The sequence below is a fragment of the Lutra lutra genome, chromosome 2 (genome assembly GCF_902655055.1).
Source record: "Lutra lutra chromosome 2, mLutLut1.2, whole genome shotgun sequence".
NCBI classification, from domain to species: domain Eukaryota; kingdom Metazoa; phylum Chordata; class Mammalia; order Carnivora; family Mustelidae; genus Lutra; species Lutra lutra.
The window spans coordinates 9,552,332-9,576,265 of record NC_062279.1 but is presented as its reverse complement, the minus strand read 5'-3'; the positions used below and the strand labels follow the sequence as shown (position 1 = coordinate 9,576,265).

Sequence of the window (23,934 nt, the reverse complement as noted above, 5' to 3'; positions counted from 1 at the left end):
AGTCCACGGCTGCCTTGGGCTTGGGTTGAGTAAGAGCAGGCCCTTACTAGAGAATAAGTAGCACCAAACTGCAGACACTTTCCCAGTGTGGTCCCCTGAGAAGCTTTTACTGGGGGGTGAGGCCTGCAGTCAGACCAGCTGCTTGCCCCCAGCCCACTGCTGGGGTCACAGTCAGACTGGTGTGTGATCTTCCCCTCTCCCTGGAGCAGGACTCACTTTGGAGTGATGCTGACCCTTGTCTGGGCTGCCTACACACTGCCAGAATTGTGGCACTGCTTTGATGGGATCCTGCCAAGAGCAGTTGGAGGGGTGGATCTGCTTCGCTGTGGCCTCTTGTCTATGTCAGGCTGTGGAGAGTCTATTCTGCCATCTTTCAGGTTGCTTTCTGGTTTATTTAGGCCAATGTGGGTTGTTCTCTAGATGGCCACATGGCAAGATGAGAGCCCAGGGTCCTCCTCCTCTGCCATCTTCCCAGCAGCCTCTCGGTATTTGATTTTTTTAAGGAAACTTGTGTGAGGTGATCTCTCATTGTGGCTTTACTTTCCATTTTCCTGATGATCCGAGATGTTGAGCATCTTTTCATGTGTATGTCAGCCACCTTTTTGTCATCTTTGGAAAAATTTCTATTCAGGTCTTCTGCCCATTTTTAATGGATTTTTTTTTTTTGGTGGGGGGTATCGTACGAATTCTATATATAGTGTGTGTATTAACCTCTTATATATGTCTATACAAGTATACAAACATGCATATATGTATATAACTTGTAAATATCTTCTCCCATTCAATATATTTTCTTTTTGTTTTATTGATGAGTTCTTTTGCTTATGCAAAAATGTTTTAATATAGTCCTAACTGCTTATTTATTTTTTTGTTTTTTGTTTTTGTTGCCCTTGACTGTGGGCAGAGATCCAGAAAAAAATCATAGGTTAATTGGCCATAAAAGTGTGGGATTGTATCTTGTCTTTCTATGCTGTTCTGTTGATCCATGTGTCTCTTTTTGTGCCAGTACCATACTGTTTTAATTATTTAGTTTTTTTTTTTAAACATTTTAATTTATTTATTTGAGAGAGAGCATGAGCGAGGAGAAGGTCAGAGGGAGAAGCAGACTCCCCATGGAGCTGGGAGCCTGATGCGGGACTCGATCCCGGGACTCCAGGATCATGACCTGAGCCGAAGGCAGTCGCTCAACCAACTGAGCCACCCAGGCGCCCCTAATTATTTAGTTTTATAGCATATCTTGAAATCTGAGCGTATAATAATACCTCCAAGCATTGGTCTTTTGAAGATTGGTTTGGTTATTTGGGGTCTTTTGAGGTGGTACACATTATTTTTTCTAGTTCTGTGAAAAATATTATTAGTATTTCTATAGGGATTGCAGTGAATCTGTAGATTGCTTTGGGTAGTGTGGACATTTTCACAATGTTCTTCCAATCCATAAACATGGTATATCTTTACATTTATTTATGTTGTCTTAATTCCTTAAATCAAGGTTTTAGGTTTTCAGGGTATGGGTCTTCACCTTCTTGGTTAAATTTACTCCTATGCATTTTATTAGTTTTGATTTAAGTGTAAATAGGATTCTTTCATTCATTTCTTTGTCTGCAAGTTTGTTTTTAGCATAGAAATACAACAGACTTCTGTATATTGATTTTTAATCATGCAACTTCATTGAATTCATTTATTCTAATACTTTTTTGATGGAGTTCTTACAGTTTTCTATATATAATTTCATGTCGTTTGCAAATAATATGTTTTACTTCTTTCTTTCCAATTTGGATGTTTTTATTTATTTTTCTTGTCTGATTATTACAGTTAGGACTTCCAGTATAATGTTGAATAAAAGTAGTGAGAGAGGACATCTTTGTCTTGTTCCTGATCTTAAAGGAAAAGCTTTCATACTTTCATCATTGTGCATGATATTAGTGGTGGGTTTGTCATATATGGCCTTTTATGTTGAAGTATATTGCCTCTAAACCCAGTCTGTTATTTTTATTAATGGATGCTGAATTATGTCAAAGGTTTTCCTTTATTTATGAAGATAATCATATGGTTTTTATCCATTTTATCTGTCAAATTACAATTTATTCAGTTAAGTTTTTGTTAAGATCTAACTGAATTTACTAATTCATGAATTGGGCAATATCCCATCTATGAAATAGAGGGGGGCTTCTAGGAGATGTACAGAAAGGAAGGATTTTATATAAGCAAGTGAGGTAAGGAGTTATTAGCAAAATAAAAAGATTGATGCAAGTTGTCTTTCCTTTAGGAGGAAAAGAAAGGTGTCTTATGCAGATTATTCTATCTTTCAGGGGAGGACAGATAGTACCCATGTGGCAGAATCATTGGCAAGTGATTGAAAAATTTTTGACTCAGCGGTTAAGACAATATTTCTGGATTAAGTTGGAACTGTAATTAGATTAGGTGTCAAGCCCCAGTTTGGGATCTCCAGTTAAATGATACAATTCTTCCCCTTTTGATCAGACTCTCAGCTCCACTGACAGATGTGATAAAAATTTAAGGCATTAGCATCCTTCTCAGCTACCACTCTGAAGTTCCCAAATTTTTGGTGTTCCTTTGTGTGGTACATTTTTACCTAACCTCTGAGCTTTCACAGGTCGCATCTTCTGGTTAACATTTTAAGTGTTTGTTTGTTTTTTTTGTTGTTTTTTCATTTCTTAGATTTTCGAGTCAGGGAGATCACTTGCTTGGTGGCTAATGCTGCAAATATAAAGTTTTGAGAGAATATAACCTATCAGGGTGATCATTATGATTACCATAAGCAATAGAATTCCTAATATTTTGAATGTACTTTAGAGCTGTGGCCCCAAGACTCAAACCATCAAAAAATAAGTAAGTCAAAGATTTCACTTAAAGGCACCTTTTTAACCTAAGCAAGCTGTCCTTCTGTAATTGAGTTTTGATTTCCCCAGAAGTGTTAGTTCAGACACAGAAGGTGTTGTCATAGCACAGATACCACCTTATTCGATACCACCTTATTCAGTTAAAAGATAATTAAGAGATACTTTATTATCAAACATAACTTTGGCTAGAGAGTTTAAGGATCTTTGTTGGGTGACAGCTGATATTGTAATAATTTTAAGAATTAAGGAGAATTTTGTGATCATGGCCTCATTTACATTTATCCTTATCCAGAGAACTATGCTCTCCAAAAGGAGTGCATTCTGAATGAGAAATGTCTTCTAGTAAGGCCTTTTTTTTTTTTTGTAATTTTTTTTCAGCATTCCAAGATTCATTGTTTATGCACTACACCCATTGCTCCATGCAATACGTGCCCTCCTTAATACCCACCACCAGGCCCTCCCAAGCCCCCACTCCTTCCCCTCCAAAACCCTCAGTTTGTTTCTCAGAGTCCACAGTGTCTCATGGTTCATCTCCCACTCTGATTTCCCTCAACTCACTCTCCTCTCCAACTCCCGATGTCCTCTGTGTTATTCCTTATGCTCCACAAGTGAAACCATATAATAACTCACTCTCTGCTTGAGTTATTTCACTCAGCATAATCTCTTCCAGTCCCATCCATGTTGATACAAAATTTGGGGATTCATCCTTTCTGATGGAGGCATAATATTCCATTGTATGTATGGACCACATCTTCCTTATCCATTCTTCTGTTGAAGGGCATCTTGGCTCTTTCCACAGTTTGGTGACTGTGGCCATTGTTGCTATGAACATTGGGGTACATGTGGCCCTTCTTTTCAGTACATCTGTATCTTTGGGGTAAATACCCAGTAGTGCAATTCCAGGGTCATAGGGAAGCTCTATTTTTAGTTTCTTAAGGAATCTCCACTCTGTTTTCCAAAGTGACTGCACCAACTTGCATTCCCACCAACAGTGTCAGAGGCCTCCCCTTTCTCCACATCCTCTCCAACCCTTGTTGTTTACTGTCTTGTTAATTTTGGCCATTCTAACTGGTGTAAAGTGATATCTCAGCATGGTTTTGATTTGAATCTCCCTGATACCTAGTGAAGACGAACATTTTTTCATCTGTCTGTTGGCCATTTGTATGTCTTCTTTGGAGAAGTGTCTGTTCATCTCTTCTGCCCATTTTTTGAGGTGATTATCTGTTTTGGGTGTGTTGAGTTTGAGGAGTTCTTTATAGATCTTGGATATCAGCCCTTTATCTGTAGTGTCATTTGCAAATATTTTCTCCCATTCCTCTTTGTGGATTGTCTCTTTGTTTTGTTGACTGTTTCCTGTGCTGTGCAGAAGCTTTTGATCTTGATGAAGTCCCAAAAGTTCATTTTTCCTTTTTGTTTCCTTTGCCTTTGGAGACATGTCTTGAAAGAAGCTGCTGTGGTCCATGTCGAAGAGGTTACTGCCTATGTTCTCCTCTAGGATTTTGATAGATTCCTGCCTCACATTGAGGTCTTTTATCCATTTTGAGTTTATCTTTGTGTATGGTGTAATAGAATGGTTGAGTTTCATTATTCTGTACATAGCTGTCCAGTTTTCCCAGCACCATTTATGGAAGAGACTCTCTTTTTTCCACTGGATTTTTTTTTTCCTGCTTTGTTGAAGATTATTTGACCATGGAGTTTTGGGTCCATATCTGGGCTCTCTACTCTGTTCCACAGGTTTATGTGTTTATTTTTTATGCCAGTACCATGTTGTCTTGGTGATCACAGCTTTGCAGTAAAGCTTGAAATCAGGCAATGTGATGCCCCCAGTTTTGTTTTTCTTTTTCAACATTTCCTTAGCAATTTGGGGTCTCTTCGTTCCTCTCAATTGATGCAGAAAAAGCATTTGACAAGGCACAGCATCTCTTCCTGATTAAAACGCCTCAAAATAGGATAGAGGGAATATTCTTCAACTTCATAAAATCTATCTAAGAAAACCCCACAGCGAATATCATTCTCGATGGGGAAAATCTGGCAGCCATCCCTTTGAGATCAGGAATACAACAAGGATGTCCACTCTCGCCACTGTTTTCAACATAGTACTAGAAGTCCGAGCAACGGCAGACAACAAAAATAAATACAAGGTATTCAAATTGGCAAATAAGTCAAACTCTCTGTCTTCACAGATGACATGATACTTTATATGGAAAACCCAAAAGACTACCCCCAAACTACCAGAACTCATACAGCAATTCAGTAAAATGTGGCAGGATACAAAATCAAATCAGTTGCTTTCTTATACACTAACAATGAAAAATAGAAAGGGAAATTAGAGAATCGATTCCATTTATTATAGCACCAAGAACCATAAGATACCTGGGAATAAACCTAACCAAAGTGGTAAACATTCTGTATTTGAGGAACTACAGAACACTCATGAAAGATATTGAAGATATTGAAGATATGGAAAGATATTTCCATAAAAAGATGGAAAAGCATTCCATGCTCATGGATCAGAAGAATAAACATTGTTAAAATGTCTATACTGCCTAGAGTGATCTATACTTTCAATACCATCCCGAGCAAAATTCCACTGGCATTTTTCAAAGAGCTGGAACAAACAATTCTAAAATTTGTATGGAACCAGAAGAGACCCTGAATTGCTAAGAAAATGTTGAAAAAGAAAAACAAAACTAGTTAGGCCTTTTTAACCTACCAATATAAATCTAGGGAGCCAACAAATGGATGTCTTGTGAAAAGTCAGGGCACAGTTAGATTTCCTTTTTGTCTGGGGGAAAAAAAAAAGAGGTTATCTCCATTGGCAGTGACCTCAAAAAAGAGATGAAAGATACTATCTTTCCTGGCCAGTGCTAGAGTACAGGTAAGAGAGTTTATATTTAGTTAAATTATGAAGTCTTGACCCATCGTCTTAGGAACAAAAAGTCTACCTTGCTGTTAGGTACTTCTCTTCCTTGTCTAATAGATTGAGAGGTCTCTAGCATCTTTTAGTTTTGTAGTCGTCAGTGGTCAGATCATTTCAGTTATGCTCTAGGACTGTCTGCCTCTGATGATGTTTTAGAATACCCAGTCAGCAGGCTCCATAGACTGTGACTGACAGCTTCTTTTAAATTACAGCCCAGGAAGGCTTCTTTAACCTGTTGATGATAGGCTTAAACATAAGACATTAGAGACTCATAGTAGCTGGTCATATGAGCACGAGATAACAAGGGACCAGCAAAAGGTTGTATATGGTTAGAATTTCAAAAAATTCCTAAGGTTTCTGTTAAGGCTCCTATGATTTGTTGAGAGAAGTGGGTGCCTCTATCACTGGACATAGTGAAAAGTACACACCAAGTGGGAAACTTATTTTTTCTGTGAAGGTACTGATGTAGGAAAGAAGCTAGGGTTCAAAGCCGACAGGTAAGAAAGAATTCTTGAGATGTCTTTGGTGCAAAAAGGTGGTAGTATTAAAGCACAAGGACAGGTCCCATGGGCAGAAAGAGCTGCACCAGGGTCATGAGGAGTGGTCTATTACATACTTTCAAGTTAGGAAGGGGTTAGGGATAGCATAAGTCTCTAAAGAATTTTGGAAGCAAGGTTTTTAGGACGTTGAGGAGGGAACTATCTTGGGAAAACATCACATATTACCACCTAATAAAACCTTAGTCATGATATCCTTCAGATATATATCAGTGGCCCAGATGATTGGCGGATGATTGTCAACGTGTATCTTGGGAGTTTAGAGATAAAGGAAATTTCTAATGGAATTTTTGCATGTTAAAATAGACTTACAGGATCCTGCAGTGGGCTGGGGGGTGTGGGGTAGGATTGTCTTTTGCCCTTAGCATAGTAGTAACATGGGAGGGGGCAGTTGAGTCCTTAGAGGAAAGTCACTCTGACTGTTTCAAGGACTTGTCAATGGGCTGTAGGTAGTAAGAAAATTTAGTAATTTTTCTTCTGCCGTTGTTTCTCACATCATTACCAGCCTTTGTGGCAGGAAAAGGCTTTAACCTATCCAGAAAACACTGATAACATATACTAAATTGCAGTTTAAAGACATCTAGCCACAGCTGTGTTTTATAGGGTTTGAAACCTCCGGGAACAAACCAGTTTTTTTAGGATTAGGGACCAAAAAGGCCAGACATTGCTGGTATACTGCAATTTTATAAAAGTTTCTATACCGATGTCTATTTATAATTTGAGTCCTCTGAAATGTACTATGCTGTGGTGGGTAAGAAAATGCAGAAACTGCAAAAGAGAAAGTTTGTCAGGGATCTGGGAGGAGCCAAGCCATCTTAAGCTTCCCATATCCCTGATTATTCATTACATCTACAACCATTCTGGCACCACTACCCCCATCCCTCATTTTTTTTCTGATGCAGGAGCAGACTGTTGTCATGTCACAAAGACATGAGGACGGCAAAAGTCTGGCAATAAGTGGTCGTTTTTGCAGAAGCAAAAAAGGACTTTACCGACAAGTGCCACAATCTTACAAATATCATATGAAGAAGGCTTTAGTAGTATATATTTGTGTCTATTGAATTTGCCAAACACTTTTGGGCTATTCCAGATTAAAGACTTTCTTGGAATTTGATTTTCAGAAGTTTGTCAAAAATATTTTTTAAAGTTTTATTGCACTTCTCTAAATGCATTCATAGATTATTATGAAACCTAATATTTAAAAAGCAAAGAGATATATAAATTTATGAAAAGCAGACCAAACATCTAAGAAAACTTTTTTTAATACAAAGAACACCAAATTTTGAAAGACATTTTTAATAGGTTTACTTTAATCTTACCTAGCTTGATTACACATTAATTTTTTCCAAAGTTTTTCTTTCCCCCACAAACCTACTGTAATTCTCTCAACATTTTGATTCTTTTCTTCCCCCTCTTTAATCCGACCACATTTTAGGACAAAATTGCTTTGACTATAACTCATTTCTCATAACTTTTTAAACTGAAGATATCTTATTTTCCTGGCATACAGAGTTGTTTCCCTTATTAATTATATATAAGATTTCTAAGGGTTAAAAATTATTATTCTAATGAGAACTAAAAAGCAAGCAATTGTAAATGGTCTGGCATAGCAGCATGTTTTTTCCATAGCAGCATTTTTAAAAATTTTCAAATTTATAAATTTTACAATTTCTAGAAGTATATGCTTTTTTAATTTCCACTATAGCATTCATATGTGCACAATTTTTTCTCCATAATAAGAAGCCAAAAGGAGAAAAACCTATGCTTACTAATTAACGTTTTAGTATTTTCTTTTATTATGATTTAGACTTTTAATGAATTTAACTTAAAAGTGACTTTTTAAATGAATTTAACTTAAAAGCTTAAAGTTTTGGGGAGTTAAATGAGTTATCAAAAATATTTCGGAAAACTATTTTTTTATATTTACTTGAGCCTTTTCATTTAATTTAGTTTTTTTAAGTTGATTATTAAAGGTCAGTCATTCATTATCCGAAGGTATTTTTTTGTTGTTGACATATCTTATAAAAGATAAAATGAACTCATTTGGCCAGTAAACTAAGGTAGAATAAAAGCTTTATATTTAATGGTAATAACTCTAAAATAGGCATGTTTTTAATTAAATCATGAATCTTCAACTAGCTTTTACATTGAATATTTTTCCAGATCATGTGACTTTGGAAAACATTTGAGTTAGTTTCCAGCTTCTTGAGTTTTAGAATGCTAGGGCTTTCACATACTTCCCCTCAAACCAACTAGAGCTCTTTCAGAAATTGGTTTTACCAATACAATCTAGAGGTAGGAACACATTTACGATACCTATATAGACACATGTAAACATGTAGACTCAAACAGAGCTTCTGTTTTAAAATCACTCCGCAGTGGCAGTACTGTAGCCAATGAGGTTTACCCGAGGCGTGATTATTGCTAATTAAAATCACTGCCTGAAAGAGGTATAGAATTTACTAGTTATAAACCTTCAGTCTGAGTTTCTTTTTTTGGTATATGGAATAAGTCAAGGTAATTTCTCTAGATGACTAAAGGAAAGCTTTCTTTTAATATTGTGGAGGACACTTAACATTTGTATTTATATTTCATAAGCCAAGCTTTAAATGGTCTTTTTCCCTTGTTTTTACTTGATAAGAATTATCTCCTTGGAATTTGCATTTTTTTAAATAAAATAAATGGACTAAATAAATGGACTTTTATTTGATTTTATTTTATTTGATTGAACAAGACCAAGCAGAACACAGAATATTTACATTTTAGAGGTGCAGGGAAAATGTAAACAATTTTTAGGACTTCTATTCACTTCAGGACAGAATTTTTATAATAGGTTAGGTTTTGGGATTGGTAAGAAGGACTGATGATCTTTGAAATATTTCTGGAACCACACCTGTGATTCTGTAGAACCTAGAGTTGTAAAACAATGACAGCTGTTTTTAATTTTTCAAAGGATTGGGTTCTCACCTAAATGATATCAAATGACTGATATTCCCATTTACTTAAGAAAACACCTTGATTTCCTCTGGGTATATTTAGTTTAGGGGAAAAGGCCTAAATTTTTGTTTATCAGCCTCTGAATATCAGTTTCCAGTTTGTCCAAATTTCTGAGCATAAAGGGAGATATCCCCAGTATGGAAAAAAATTTTGTTTTTTCATCCTGAGGGAATGGTTGGCCTAAGAAAGCAGGATTTATTTGTCAAAGTTTTTATTTATTTATTTAGTTTAGTTTAGTTTAGTTTAGTTTCTCCTTGGCTGTTTAAAGGAAAGTTCACAGGAGAATCCATCAGAGTTCTGTCAGCTCTGGGAGGGGTCCAAACGGGGAACACTTCCTTGGAGCTCCACAACTGAAGAATTTGCACGGGGCCTTGGAGGACAATCTTTTTTCAGTGCCCTAGTAGATCACAAATTAAACATGGATCTTTAGACCATCATTTTGATGGTGGATCCCTGGAAGTGTGAAATGTGTAGAACCAGGTGTTATTTTAGGTCTCTGGCCTTGGTGGTGTCTCATTTTTTTTTTCTCCATTCTTCTTGACCCACTAATCACAGGGACAATCCATTCACAAACAGAGCAGCTAGAGCAGATTTGATCTTAATCATGGGTATGGAATCTGGAATGCTGTAGCAAGAGCACCTCCCAAAGGGCTTCCAAAAGTGTCTCACAGAGTCCTTTCTTTTGTTTGAATGTTTGAGTAATAAACCAATCTGTACAGGTAGGGAAGACCCTAGCAATGGCTTTTAAAAGATTAGCTGCTATTCTTTGAGTTCTTTCTGGTCCATAAGATGACCACATTAGAAAATGGCAATTTCAAACACCTTCCTCAGATTTATGCCATTCTGCTTCCATTTTTGGACATCTTGAGGTCCTGTCAACATGTGTTCAAGCTGATAAAGATCTGGTAGCCTGAGCCATAGGTACCAATATGATTTTAAATTACTAGAAAAACTAGGGGCGCCTGGGTGGTTCAGGGGGTTAAAGCCTCTGCCTTCGGCTCAGGTCATGATCCCAGGCTCCTGGGATCGAGCCCCGCATCGGGTTCTCTGCTCCGCAGGGAGCCTGCTCCCTCCTTTCTCTCTCTCTCTGCCTGCCTCTCTGCCTACTTGTGATCACTATCAAATAAATAAATAAAATCTAAAAATATTATTAGAAAAACTTGTAAGGTTTCTCCCTTGGTTTTGGAAATTCCTTGGTCATGGCGCTTAACTCCATTTTTGTCCAAGGAGTGAAAGATACCTGAGTATTGCCTATAAACTCAGGTGGTTTTATTTTAAAAGGTAACTGTTCAATCGCCTCTACAGGGCAGAAAGGCAGTACAGACAGAAAAATACAAGACTCTGGGTACTCAGATAAAGGATTAAGGGTAGTAGTAACCAATATTTTGGGCCAGGGTTTGTGGTGTATCATGTGGACTGATTTGCAGATATTGCAACATCTTTACATCCCTAAAATAAATCATACTGAATTATGGTGAATGATTATTTTAATCTATTGTTGAATTAGACTTGTTAATACTTTGTTGAGGCTTTTGCATCTATATTCATCAAGGATATTGGGATATATATACACACACACATATATATATGTAGATCAAGTACATACCTTATGTTTACTTCTTTTTTCAAAGGTTCTGTTGCGTTTTTTTGCTGGGAATATATTTTTCTCACTTTGAGTCTTTCTTTTGGTTTCTATGTACTAGGTAGGTCAGTCTCATGTCCTGTGGCTGGAAGTAGTGGACTTATGTAGGAAGCATTCTACAGGAGACAGTTTTTCCTGATCACCAGAACCAGGCACTCTCAGGGTGGCCCTTGTGTCTGCTGCATGCATCCTCCTGTTAAGACTAGACTCCAGGGCGCCTGGGTGGCTCAGTGGGTTAAGCCGTTGCCTTCGGCTCAGGTCATGATCTCAGGGTCCTGGGATCGAGTCCCGCATCGGGATCTCTGCTCAGCAGGGAGCCTGCTTCCCTCTCTCTGCCTGCCTCTCTGTCTACTTGTAATCTCTCTCTGTCAAATAAATAAATAAAATCTTAAAAAAAAAAAAAAAAGACTAGACTCCAGATACTGTGGATGTGCTGATGGCTGGCCAAGAGGGTTGGTTCTACTAGCTGCAAGTGCACGGCTTATCAGGTCTCACCCCTTACCTGCAAGGGTCAGAAGCTGCCTTAATTGTTTGCTGGTCCTGCCTGGGGCTGTGTACTATATATGAAGTATAATAATTGCTTTAGGGAAAGGCTCGTTCCCACTGAGGCTGCCTCGCAGGTGTGGTAAAGCAGGAGCTACTTTCAGGGGGCACTTGCTAGTATGGACATGCTGGGCGAGATGGCCTGTGAGGGAAGACAGAATTGAGGTGAGTGGTGCTAAAGCCATTTAGTGAAAGAGTTTCAGACCTGAACTCACAAGTGTCTGGCCAGCTCTGTTACAAGAAGGCAAGAAAAATGGTGCCGTACACCATATCTGGTCTTGAAAACAATCCTGCATATTCCAGCCTCGTAGCACACAGCCTAAAATCAGCAAAGGAACCGTTTTCACACATAACCCAGGTGTTTTAAAACTACTGCTTCTGTTCTAGGTCTCCAGCTGAGTGACATACATGCTAGCCCCTTAGGAGCAGAGTCTAGAATCTCTTGCTAGATTTCAAAGCCAGATGTTGTAAGGGGCTGTTTTCCCTTGCAGGTCTGTATGGCTCAGGGTAACTTTTTTTTTTCTTCTTTTTTTTTTTTTTCTCTTCTCAGCACAGAGCAGTGCATCTGTGCTGCCTGAGGCACCGTGCTGCCAGGTGTGGTTCCTGACAGCATATCTGTCCCACCTACTTTTCCTGACGTGATGGCCTCTTTCCATCTTTATCTTTGGAAGATCTGTCCTCTTAGTGTTCAGGTTGCTTTCTGGGTGAATTTCATTATATGCAGTTGATGCTTTGTGTGTCCATGGTTAAGAGATGAGTTCAAAATCTTCCTACTTTGCCATCTTTCCTTGATCTCTCATCTTTACAGTTTTTTTTTTTATATTTTTCTTTTACTGTTCATAATTTCTGGATAAAATTTAAGGAACCTTTGCCCAACTTAAGGTCATTAACTTCTATATTTTCTAAAAGTTTTGTACTTTTGCTCTTATATTTATTTGGATTTCTGATCCACTCTAATTTGTATTTACATATTTACAATGTAAAGTTCATTTTTTTGTTATAATCTTTGCAGTATTGTAGCTTTGAGATGTCCTGATATCCCAATTAATTTAAGAATTGTTTGGCCTCTCTTCTTAGATCTAAGGGTTTATACTTTTAATCAAATTTTTAAAAATTCATCATTATTGGGGCGCCTGGGTGGCTCAGTGGGTTAAAGCCTCTGCCTTCGGCTCGGGTAATGATCCCAGGGTCCTGGGATTGAGCCCCACATCGGGCTCTCTGCTCAACAGGGAGCCTGCTTCCTCTTCCTCTCTCTCTCTGCCTGCCTACTTGTGAGCTCTGTCAAATAAATCTTTAAAAAAAATTCATTATTTCTTAACCACCCTTCCCCATTTGGGAATTCCAATTACAAGAACATTAAGAGCCTTTAAGTTGTCCCAAAGCTCACAGATTTTTGGTTCTCTTTTTCTTCTTTTCTTCAGACATTTTTATATCTTTCATTTGGGATATTTTTTGTTGGTACATCTTCAAGTTCAGTAGTATTTTGTTCTTCAGTGTGCTTTTAATCCTATCCAGTGAATTCTTCATATGAGACAGATCAGTCTGCATCTCTAAAAGCTGGATTTGTGTCTTTGTATAACTTTGGGTATCTATAAAACAAGCTGTCATTTCTCTACCTTTTTGAGTAAATCATTACTCTTGGATTTATGCTAATTATTACCTGTGTCATTCAAGTTTGTTTAAGTGATTTTTCTTTTCACTCTTAGTGAAATTTTCCTGCACCTTTGCATACCTGGTAATTTTTTTTATTATTTCACCAGACATTGTGAATTTCATTGGTGGTAGATATTGCTGACTTTGTACTGGGCCAGAGTTAACTTGGAAATGACTTTGCTAAAATGTTTAATTTAGTAATTGTTTTAATACTTCTAAGGTGATTATATACAAGGTGATCCTGTTATAATTGGTGAGTTTTTTTGTCTTGGTCAGTTGTTGCAAGGAATTTAATAATTAACCTTTCCAAAGAAGTAACTGTCTTTACTAACTACAGAAGTAGCTTATAATGTTTTTATATGTCAATTGACAGAGCAGAAATGATTATAAATCATTCTTCTGGCAATTTAGTATCTTATCTTTTTTCGTTAAGCTGACATAATTTATAGTATTTGGAGTATTTCTAAGACATAGTAAAGCTATTTGGGGTCAAGATGCTAAATTTAATTTTTGTATTTGCCTCAGACTTTTGGAGAAAAAGTGCTTAACATTCCAGAAACCTATTTCAACAATACTTTATTTACTTAAATTTATTTGAGGGGAGAGAGAGCATGAGCAGGTAAAGGAGTCCTTAAGCTTTAGCCTGCCTGACAGTGCTACCCAAGCTGTGGCACACTAGGGAACACTCGGGGTGGTGACTGCTCTACCCCCAAATATCCTGCTATTATGACCCTGGCACATCTAGAACTGCACCCATACCAGCTCCAGATGACTCATCAAAGTAGCCCCAGTATCACACACTCCAGGTAGTCCACTGGCATGAGCCAGAGACCCTACCTCACCAAGCCCTGCTCACATTCCCAGCAAGGGGACCTTGGCAAAACATGCTCAAGTACTCCTCAGCTTGCTCTGGTCATCACGCCAAAGCTGCCCAAGAAACAAAGTCTACACGTGGAATCCTCCTATGTAGGTCTACTACTTTAGGAATGGGAAGTGTAGCTGTTCTGCCTAATTCATAAGAGCAAAAAAGTCATACAAACTGAGAGGAATGTACTTCAAACTAAAGAACAAGACAAAACCCCAGGAAAAAAATCCTAACAAAATACAGGTAAGTAATTTACCTAACCAAGAGTACTCTTTTACAAAGAGTAAAAAATTTTTTCCTTCATTCTTTTCCCAAAGTACAAAGAGATAAAAAATACCCTTTAGGGAATTAACAGCAGAATAGATGATATGAAAGACCAGATCAGCAATCCGAAACAGACAGTGAAAATCACCCAATTAGAAGAGCAAAACCAATAAAGAATTTTAAAATACGTGAATAAGTTAAGGCATCACTAGGAAAATATAAAGCATACCAACATTCACATTACAGGGGTCCCAGAAGGAGAAGGAGGAGATAAAGGGCGGAAAACTTAAACTACCCTCATCCTGGGGAAGGAACCAAACATCCAAGACCAGGAAGCACATAGAGCTTCAACCAAGATAAAGGCAAGGAGATCCACACCAACATATACTATAATTAAAATGTAAAAAGTTGGAGATAGAAAATCTTAAAAGTAACAACAGAAAAACAAATGGTCACATACAATTGAAAGATTATCAAACTATAAACTAATCCACCACAGAAACCTGGAGGTATAAATGGGAGCAGTGGGATAAATTTAAAATACCGAAAAGGAAAAACTTACAGGAAGGCTTTAATAGCAAGATTATCATTCAGATTTGGAGGATTGATGAAGGAGTTAATCACCAATAAACTAGACTAACAAAATTATTAAAATGTTGTCAGAAAAAAAGCCATACATATATGGATTTTTATATGGATATATTATATATATCTCACTGGTAACAACAAATATAAAGCCAGTATAAAATGGTAGTATGAAGTTCAAAAGACAAAAATAGTAAATAGACTGTAACTATAGTAAGTAGTTAAGGAGAACACAAAAGAAAGGATGTAAAATTTGCTGTTAGTGCTTTAAGAATGCATTCAATCTTAAGTGAATATCAGCTTAAAATAGACATATATACATACACATATAAGTGCATGTTTATGTTGTTATAAAAATAAAAAGAACCCAAACATTAAAAAAAAAAATCCATTAACCACAGACACAGGAAAAGACAAAGAGAAATAGAAGAACTACAAAAACACCGGAAAACAACCTTTAAGGGCCAGTAAGTACAATTCTATCAATAATTAGAGGATTCAGAAGCCATTAAAAAAATGAAATCTTGCCATTTGCAACAACATGGGTGGAACTACAGGTTATTATGCTAAATTAAATAAGTCAATCAGAGAAAGGTAATTATCACATGATCTCACTGATAGGAGGAATTTGAGAAACAAGACAGAGAATCATAGGGGAAGGGAGGAGAAAATGAAACAAGATGAAACCAGAGAAGGAGACAAACCATAAGAGACTCTTAATCTCAGGAAACAAACTGAGGGTTGCTGGAGGGCAGTGGGAGGGATGGAGTGGCTGGGTGATGATGTTGGGGAGGGTATATGCTATAGTGAGCACTGTGAATTATGTAAGACTGATGAATCACAGACTTGTACCCATGAAACAAATAATACATTATATGTTAATAAAAATAAAATAATTAGAGCATTTAGGGCATTTACATTTAATTAAAAAGGCATAGGGTGACTGAATGAACAAAAAATTCAAGACCCATTCTATGTGCTGCATACAAGAAACTCATGACACAGACTGAAACTTAAATAGAAAAAGCCGATGCAAACATAAATTTGGAATAGAAATACTCATGTCAAAATTAACAAAAGACAAGAATGGCATTACATAGTGAGAAAAAGATCAATTCAAATAAAGGATATAATTTCTGTGTTTAGGTTCTTCTATGTTGGGTACATAAACCAAATACTAACAGATATAAAGGGAGAAATTGGCAGAAATACTATACGGGATTTTATCATCCCACCTATATCAGTGGATATATCATCGAGACAGAAAATTAATAAGGACTCATCGACCTTACATAACACATTAGACCTGATCAACTTCATAGATAAATGAACGTTTCATCCAAAAGCTACAGAATAAACATTCTTTTCCAGAGCACATAGAATATTCTCCCAGACAGATCACATGTTAGGCTATAAATCAAGTTGCAAAAACTTCAAGAATGTTGAAGTATTATCAAGTATCATTTCCAACCACAATGGTAAGAAAGTAGAAATCAATTTTAGGAGAGGACTGTCAAAACGAACAGGTGGAGACGAAAGCACATGCTGCTGAAAAACCAGTATGTCAAGGAAGAAGTCAAAGAGGAGACCAAAGAAATACATTAAGACCAATGAAATGGAAACGGAGCTTTAAAAAATTCTGCAGGACACAGAATAGCGGTTCTAAGAAGGAAGTTTCCAGCAATACAGACCTACCTCAAGAAACAGGAAAAAAAAAATTCCACATAAAAGGAACTAGAGAAAGAAATAACTATAGAGTTAATAAAAGGAATGACATAAAAATCAGACCAGAAATAGACTAAATAAGTCACTGAAATTAAACCATTAGCCAGACTTATGAAGAAAAAGAAGGCTCAAATAAAACCAGAAATGACAGAGAAGTAACAGCTGACACCACAGAAATATACTACTACAAACAATTCTAAACCAACAAATTGGGAAAATCTAAAAGAAATGGAAGGTGCTCTGTTTCTGGGAATCTTTCCAAGAACAAATCATGAAGAAATAGAAGATCTTTCAGTACTTAAAACATTCCCTGTAACAGAAGTCCAGGGCCAGATAACTTAAAAGGTGAATTCTACCAAATGCTTAAATTGTTTCAAAAAAATTGAAGAGAAATACTTTCAAACTCATTCTATGAGGCTAGCATTAGCATAATATCAAAACCAGAGAAGGAATAATGCTGCTGTGAATGTATATGTTTAGAGCTCTTTATAGACATTTCTTTGTATATGTTAACTAAATACCTAGAAGATGATTTAACTTCATAAGCTGTGAACAGTTTTCCAAAATGTCTGCATCATCGTACATTCTCACCAGCGGCATATGAAAGTGTCAGTAGCCTCACATACTAACACATCGGATAGTTAGTATATTTAAAGATTTTTTTTTCAGATTTACTAAAATATAATGGACATACTGTACTGTTTAAGTTTTAGCTATACCACTAATGACCTGACATACATGTATTGTGTATGACAGTAAGTTAACATCCATCTCCTTATATATTTAAAAAAAAAAAAATGTTTACACCATTCCAGTATGTGTGTAGTGTACCTCACTGTGGTGTTTATTTGCATTTCTTCAGTGACACATGTTCACAGCAGCATTGTTTTTTTTTTTAAGATTTTATTTATGTATTTGTCAGAGAGAGAGCACAAGCGAGCACAGGCAGACAGAGTGGCAGGCAGAGGGAGAAGCAGGCTCCCTGCCGAGCAAGGAGCCCGATGTGGGACTCGATCCCAGGACGCTGGGATCATGACCTGAGCCGAAGGCAGCCACTTAACCAACTGAGCCACCCAGGCATCCCACACAGCAGCATTATTTATGATAGTCCAAAATGTGTAACTATTCAAATAATGGGCAAATAAATTGTGGTATAGACATACGATGAAATACGACTCAGCAAAAAATAAGAGTGAACGTGACGCAACATGGAAATATTCTGTATCTTTATTATGGTGGTAATTGTATACATTTGTCAAAACTTATTGTATATAGCAAAAATAAAAACTGCAGTGAGATAGCACCTTAGACCTGTTAGAATGGCTGAAATCAACAATGCAAGAAACAGTAGGTTTTGGTGAGAATTTGGAGAAAGGAGAACCACTTACACTGTTGGTGGGAATGCAAACTGGTGTAGCCACTCTGGAAAACCAAAAAAAATTAAAATAGAACTACCCCATGATCCAGCAATTGCACTATTAGGTATTACCCAAAGTATACAAAAATACTGAGTTGAAGGGGCATATGAATACTGATGTTATGGAAGCATTATCTATGGTAGCCAAATTATGGAAATAGCCCAAGTGTCCATTGACTGATGAATGGACGAAGAAGTGGTATGTGTGTGTGTATATATACACACACACATAGTAGAATATTACTCAGCAATAGAAGAAGAATAAGATCTTGCCATTTCCAACAACATGATGGATCTAGAGAGTATCATGCTGAGTAAAATAAGTATCTTTCAGAGAAAGACAAATACTATAGGATTTGTGGAATTCAGGAAACAAAATAAAAGGAAAAAAAGAGGCAAATAAGGAAACAGACTCTTAACTTGGAGAACTGATGGTACCAATGGACAGGTGGGTCGGGGGATGCAGAACTGATGGTACCAATGGACAGGTGGGTCGGGGGATGCGTGAAACAGCTGATGGGGATTAAAAAGTGCACTTGTTATGAGGAGCACAATACAGTTGAATCACTGTATTGTACACCTGAAACTAAATCACACTCTATAGTAGTGAACTGAAATAAAAATAAAAGCCGAGAAGGACATCAGAAGAAAATTACGGACCAGTATCCCTAATAAAGAGAGATGCAGTTAATCCCCAACAACTGATTAGGGGAAAAAACACATTATAAGGATTATATATCATATTCAAATGGGATTTATTCCAGGGATGCACAGATGGTTCAAAATCTGCACATCAGTGTGGTACACCATATTAAGAAAATGAAGAATAAAAATCATACGAGATCATCTCAACAGATGCAGAAAAATACTGGCAAAATTCAACATCCATTAATGGGGAAAAAATTTTAACAAAGTGGGAATAAAAGAAATAGACCTCAGCATATAAAAAAGGCCATGTACTGCAAGCCCACAAGTAACATCACTCAAAGGTAAAAGCTGAAAGCATTTTCTCTAAGATCACAGACAAGACGATGATGTCCACTCTCACCCCTTTTATTCAAGTCCTACTCATAGCAATCAGGCAAGAAAAACAGCATCCAAATTGAAAAGGAAAAAGTAAAGTGGTCACTTCGAAAAATTTTCGAAAAACTGGATCACTCTACATAAAAAACTCAAAATTGGAGACTTGAGACAATAAAACTGAAACAACATGTAAGCATTAAGATCTTTGATGTGGGTCTTAGCAATATTTTGTCTCCTCTGGAAATGGCAACAAAATCTAAAAGAGGATTACGCCAAACTAATAAGCTTTTGCACAATATAAAGCACCAAAAAACTACAAAAAGCAACCTACTGAATGGGAGAAGATATTTTCAAATCATACTTTCAATAAGTTGTAAAAATCCAAAATATATAAAATCCTTACACAACTTAATAGGAAAGACTTAAAATTATGTATTTCCATAGAAGACATACAGATGCTCAATATCACAAATCATCAGAGAAATGCAAATCAAATTGATATTGAGGACCCCTTACAATGGTAAGAATGGCTATAATAAATAAGACAAGTATTGGGTAGGATGGAAAGAAAAGGGAATCTTCACACACTGATGGGGATATAAAGTAGTGCAGCTACTACGGAGGTTCCTCAAATACAATAGAATGACCATATAATCCAGCAATATTTATCTAAAGAAAAAACAAAACACAAATTCAAGGAGATAGTGCACATTATGTTCACTATAGTATTTATAATAAAGTGAGAAGCAACATAAGTGTCCATCAGTAGATGAATGGATAAACAAGAGGCATTATACATGTACACACACACTGGACTACTACTCAACTTTAAAAAAGGATGAAATCTTGCCATTTGAAACAACACTGTTAGACCTACAGGGTATTATGTTAAGAGAATGACAAATACCATATGATTTCATTTATGTGGAATCTGAAAAAAAAAAAAAACCTCACAACTACAGAGAAACTGTTGGTTATGGAGAGAAAGGCCTTAGAGGTGGATGAAATAGGTGAAGGGGATTATGAAGTACAAACTTTCAGTCATGCAGATATAATATACAGTATAGGTACATAGTCAATAAGGGAGAAAATGACTAAACTAATTGTAGAGATCATTTGACAATGCACAGAAATGTCAGATCACTGTGATGTTAACCGGAAACCAACAGGATATTGTATAGCCATTATACTATCTTACTTTTTATTAAAGATTTATTTGTAAGAGAGCACAAGCAGGGGGAATGGGAGAGAGAGAAGACGACTCCCTGCTCAGTGGGGAGCCTGATCTGGGGCTCAATCCCAGGACCCCAGGATCATGACCTGAACCAAAGGCAGACATTTAACTGATGGACCCACCCCAGCATCCCATCATTATACTTTTAAAAAAGTCATTCAGTTAATGCTATAAACATCCTTAATGAAACATGTCAGTGAGCAGAGAAAATGTTCAATACAAGAGCACAGGAAACAAGAAAGTCTGAGAGGCTTAACGGGGAGTAGTTCAGCTTTCTATAGCAGAACCTTCGATGACTGTGATACAGTCAAGTGGTTCCTTTCACACACACTTGGTGCTCTGACTTTATGAAGGCTGGATCCTCTTTTTCTTTATTTCCACATTTACCCAGAGAGTTAATCACTGGATTTCCAGATAACCGGTTACAAATGAGTCCATAATTTTTGTAACTGAAAGGAACAAGAAAGATTTGAGGCACTGGAGAGGATACTGTACTTCATAAATTATAACTACCCATAATCTATTTATACTCTGCCCCCTTGTGGAGCACATTAGCTATTTCTTCCATGTCGTTAATCTGTCACAGTAAAAAGATTAAGTTTCTGGACGTGTGCAACTATTACCCATTAAGCCGCTGCATGGCCAGCTAGATTTACTTCTAGTGACACCTTTCCTTTAGAAGTTCAAAAAAGGGAATCCCTAATACTTAGCAGTTTAGATGTCTTGCTATGTCTCTACTTCCTGAAAATTTTTTCTGTTCAAATTTACTTCATTAAAATTTTTTGCACAGAAGGGCCACATGTCAGTTCCATTCACATTTCACTAGCAAAGTAAGTCCCATGGTCTCACCTGATGTCAAGGATGAGTGTAATTATCATCCTTGATAGGAAGGGCAGCAAATGGAAATAGAAATATAAACTTCTACATGGGATTTTGTTTACTTACTTGTCTGGTTGAAGATTCTATTCCTACCAATAATCAAAGATAATGGCTTTCCTCTCCAATAAATTCTCTATTAGTATTTTGTTGAATATCTCCTATTAAGTAAGGAATGTTTCAATATAATAATTGTATGTAGTCAGCTTTGTTATAGTAACTCCAAAAAAAATCTAATATATTGTTGGAAGATGAAATAGCAAAACTAAGTTTGAAATGCAATAAACACAGTAAGAAAAAATTTGTTTGGACTTTCATATATTTTTTCTAAAGTATTTTAATGTGTTATTGATAATATAGTATCCTCACTGTAGTGATTAAAACTGATCTTTGATTAGATATCTAGCTACAGTCACTATACACATTTTTTCCTACCCCATTAATAGATATAAAAATACATTAGGAGACTCATTCAGCTTAATTTAATGTTAAGTTGAGGCAAACCAGACAGAATAGCAGAAGAGAATTTCAGACCATGGACTTCAGTGTTGTATTGGCTTTTCTTTCAGCTCTGGCTCTAACAATGCCCAACTTGAATATATTTCACCATTCTCATTTGTAAAATTAGGATAAGAAAACCTGCTTCATTATTTTTGTTGTAATGTTTGGCACATTATAGATGTTTGATAAATGTCAAAAAATACTGTCATACATTATTAATAAGCAGTAAACTAATTCAAAAACTATGAAGTGGTGAGCAAGAAGATTAAGATACTTTGTAATAGCTATCAGAGAATCATCTGCAATTTTTAATCTAACTGCCCATCCCTCCACAATTAAGACTCTGATATACACCCTCTCTGAAGGGCAGCCTCCCTCTTACTTCTGAATGATACTAAAAATCATAAAAGGACAGCATGATCTAACCTCAAGTGTTTTGGTGAGAAAGAAGGTTTGACAAGCCCTGCGAGTAAATTCTATTATCAGTAGACATTTCATAAAGCAGTTTCACTTGCTTTAAATCTGAATTTCCACTCACTGGTAAGAGTATTTACTGCTCTGGCCTCTTACTGTAAGCTCAAAATTGGGCCACTGTCATATGCAAATGTTATCTTCAAAATTAAACTAGAATGGATCATGCATGTGGTGGAAAATGTGCATAAAATACAGTATTAACTGTGTTAATAAAAAAGTCTTCTGAGGGGCGCCTGGGTGGCTCAGTGGGTTAAGCCACTGCCTTCGGCTCAGGTCGTGATCTCAGAGTCCTGGGATCGAGCCCCGCATTGGGCTCTCTGCTCAGCAGAGAGCCTGCTTCCTCCTCTCTCTCTGCCTGCCTCTCTGCCTGCTTGTGATCTCTCTGTCAAATAAATAAATAAAATCTTTAAAAAAAAAATTAAAAAAAAAAAGTCTTCTGAGATTGTCAAGTTTGAAAGTTGTCAAGTTTGAATTAGGAGGGGCAAGATGGCAGAGAAGTAGGAGACCCTGTTTCAACCAGTCCCCTAAAGTGAGCTAAATATCTACCAGAACACTTTGAACACCCATGAAATCAGCCTGAGATGTAGGAGTGTACACTTCTGGATCTCTACATGGGTGGAAGACATCACTGAAGAGGTAAAGCAGAGTGGGAACTCTCTGACTTATATCCAAGGAAAAGCAGAAGGGGGAGGGAGCCACCACATGCGACCCATTGGAAAGTAATACCCCATACAGAAGTGCCCTGTGGTTGGGGACCAGCATTAACTTGGAGTCTGGTTGAAAGCACTCAAAAAGAGCAAAGAGCTTAAGGGTTAACTGGTGGAACTGGGTGGTCACAGGCACAAGCCTAAGCCCACAGACCCAGGACGGCCACCACCAGCGACAACCCGTACTGAAGAGAGTGCAGTGGAGCCCCCGTGGTCCCTGAGCTCACAGCTTTCTGCTGCTTGCACCTCTCTGCGTGAGGGAGTTTGGTGTGGGGGCCAGCCGGTGCTCTCTAGGTCCAGGGCCTTCTGTGCTCTGTGCACCCTGTGTGACCATGGGCTGTGAGCACACTCCCCCCACAACTGAGAGAGCTTGGTGGAGGTGCCAGCCGGTGCTCTTTGGGACCCAGGCCTCCTGCTGTATCTTTCAATGATCACTTTCAATGTGAACAGCCTAAATGCTCCCATAAAATGTCATAGGGTTTTAGATTGGATAAAATGACAGGACCCATCCATATGCTGTCTACAAGAGACCCATTTGGAACCTGAAGATACATCCAGACAAAGTGAAGGGATAGAGATATCTTTCATGCCAGTGGGCCTCAAAAGAAAGCTGGGGTAGTGATTCTCAGATAAATTAGATTTTATAGTCAGAGATAAAGAAGGACACTACATCACTCTTAAAGGGTCTATCCACCAAGAAGAACTTATAAATATTTATGCCCCCAATATGCGAGCAGCCAACTACATAACCCAACTGTTAATCAAAATTAAAAAGCCATATTGATATGAATATATTAATAGTAGGGGATCTTAACACACCACTCTCAGTAATATAAAAGATCATCCAAGCAGAAAATCAATAAACAAGAGCTTTGAATGACACGTTGGACCAGATGGACCTCATAGATCTATACAGAACATTTTACCCTAAAACAACAGAATACTCATTCTTCTCAAGTGCACGTGGTACTTTCTCCAGAATAGACCACATCCTGCGTCACAAATCAGGGCTCAACCAATACCAAAAAGATTGAGATTATTCTCAGACCACAATGCTTTGAAACTGGAACTCAACCACCAGAAAAAGTTT

The 23,934-nt window shown here is 37.2% G+C and overlaps 1 non-coding gene across 1 annotated transcript; it reads left to right on the top strand.

Moving 5' to 3' along the window:
* Nucleotides 1–8,705: 8,705 nt before the first annotated feature.
* Nucleotides 8,706–8,846, top strand: LOC125094490 (U4 spliceosomal RNA). Its single transcript, XR_007125519.1, has one exon. It is a non-coding gene; the product is annotated as a U4 spliceosomal RNA (small nuclear RNA).
* The last annotated feature ends 15,088 nt before the right edge of the window (nucleotides 8,847–23,934 follow it).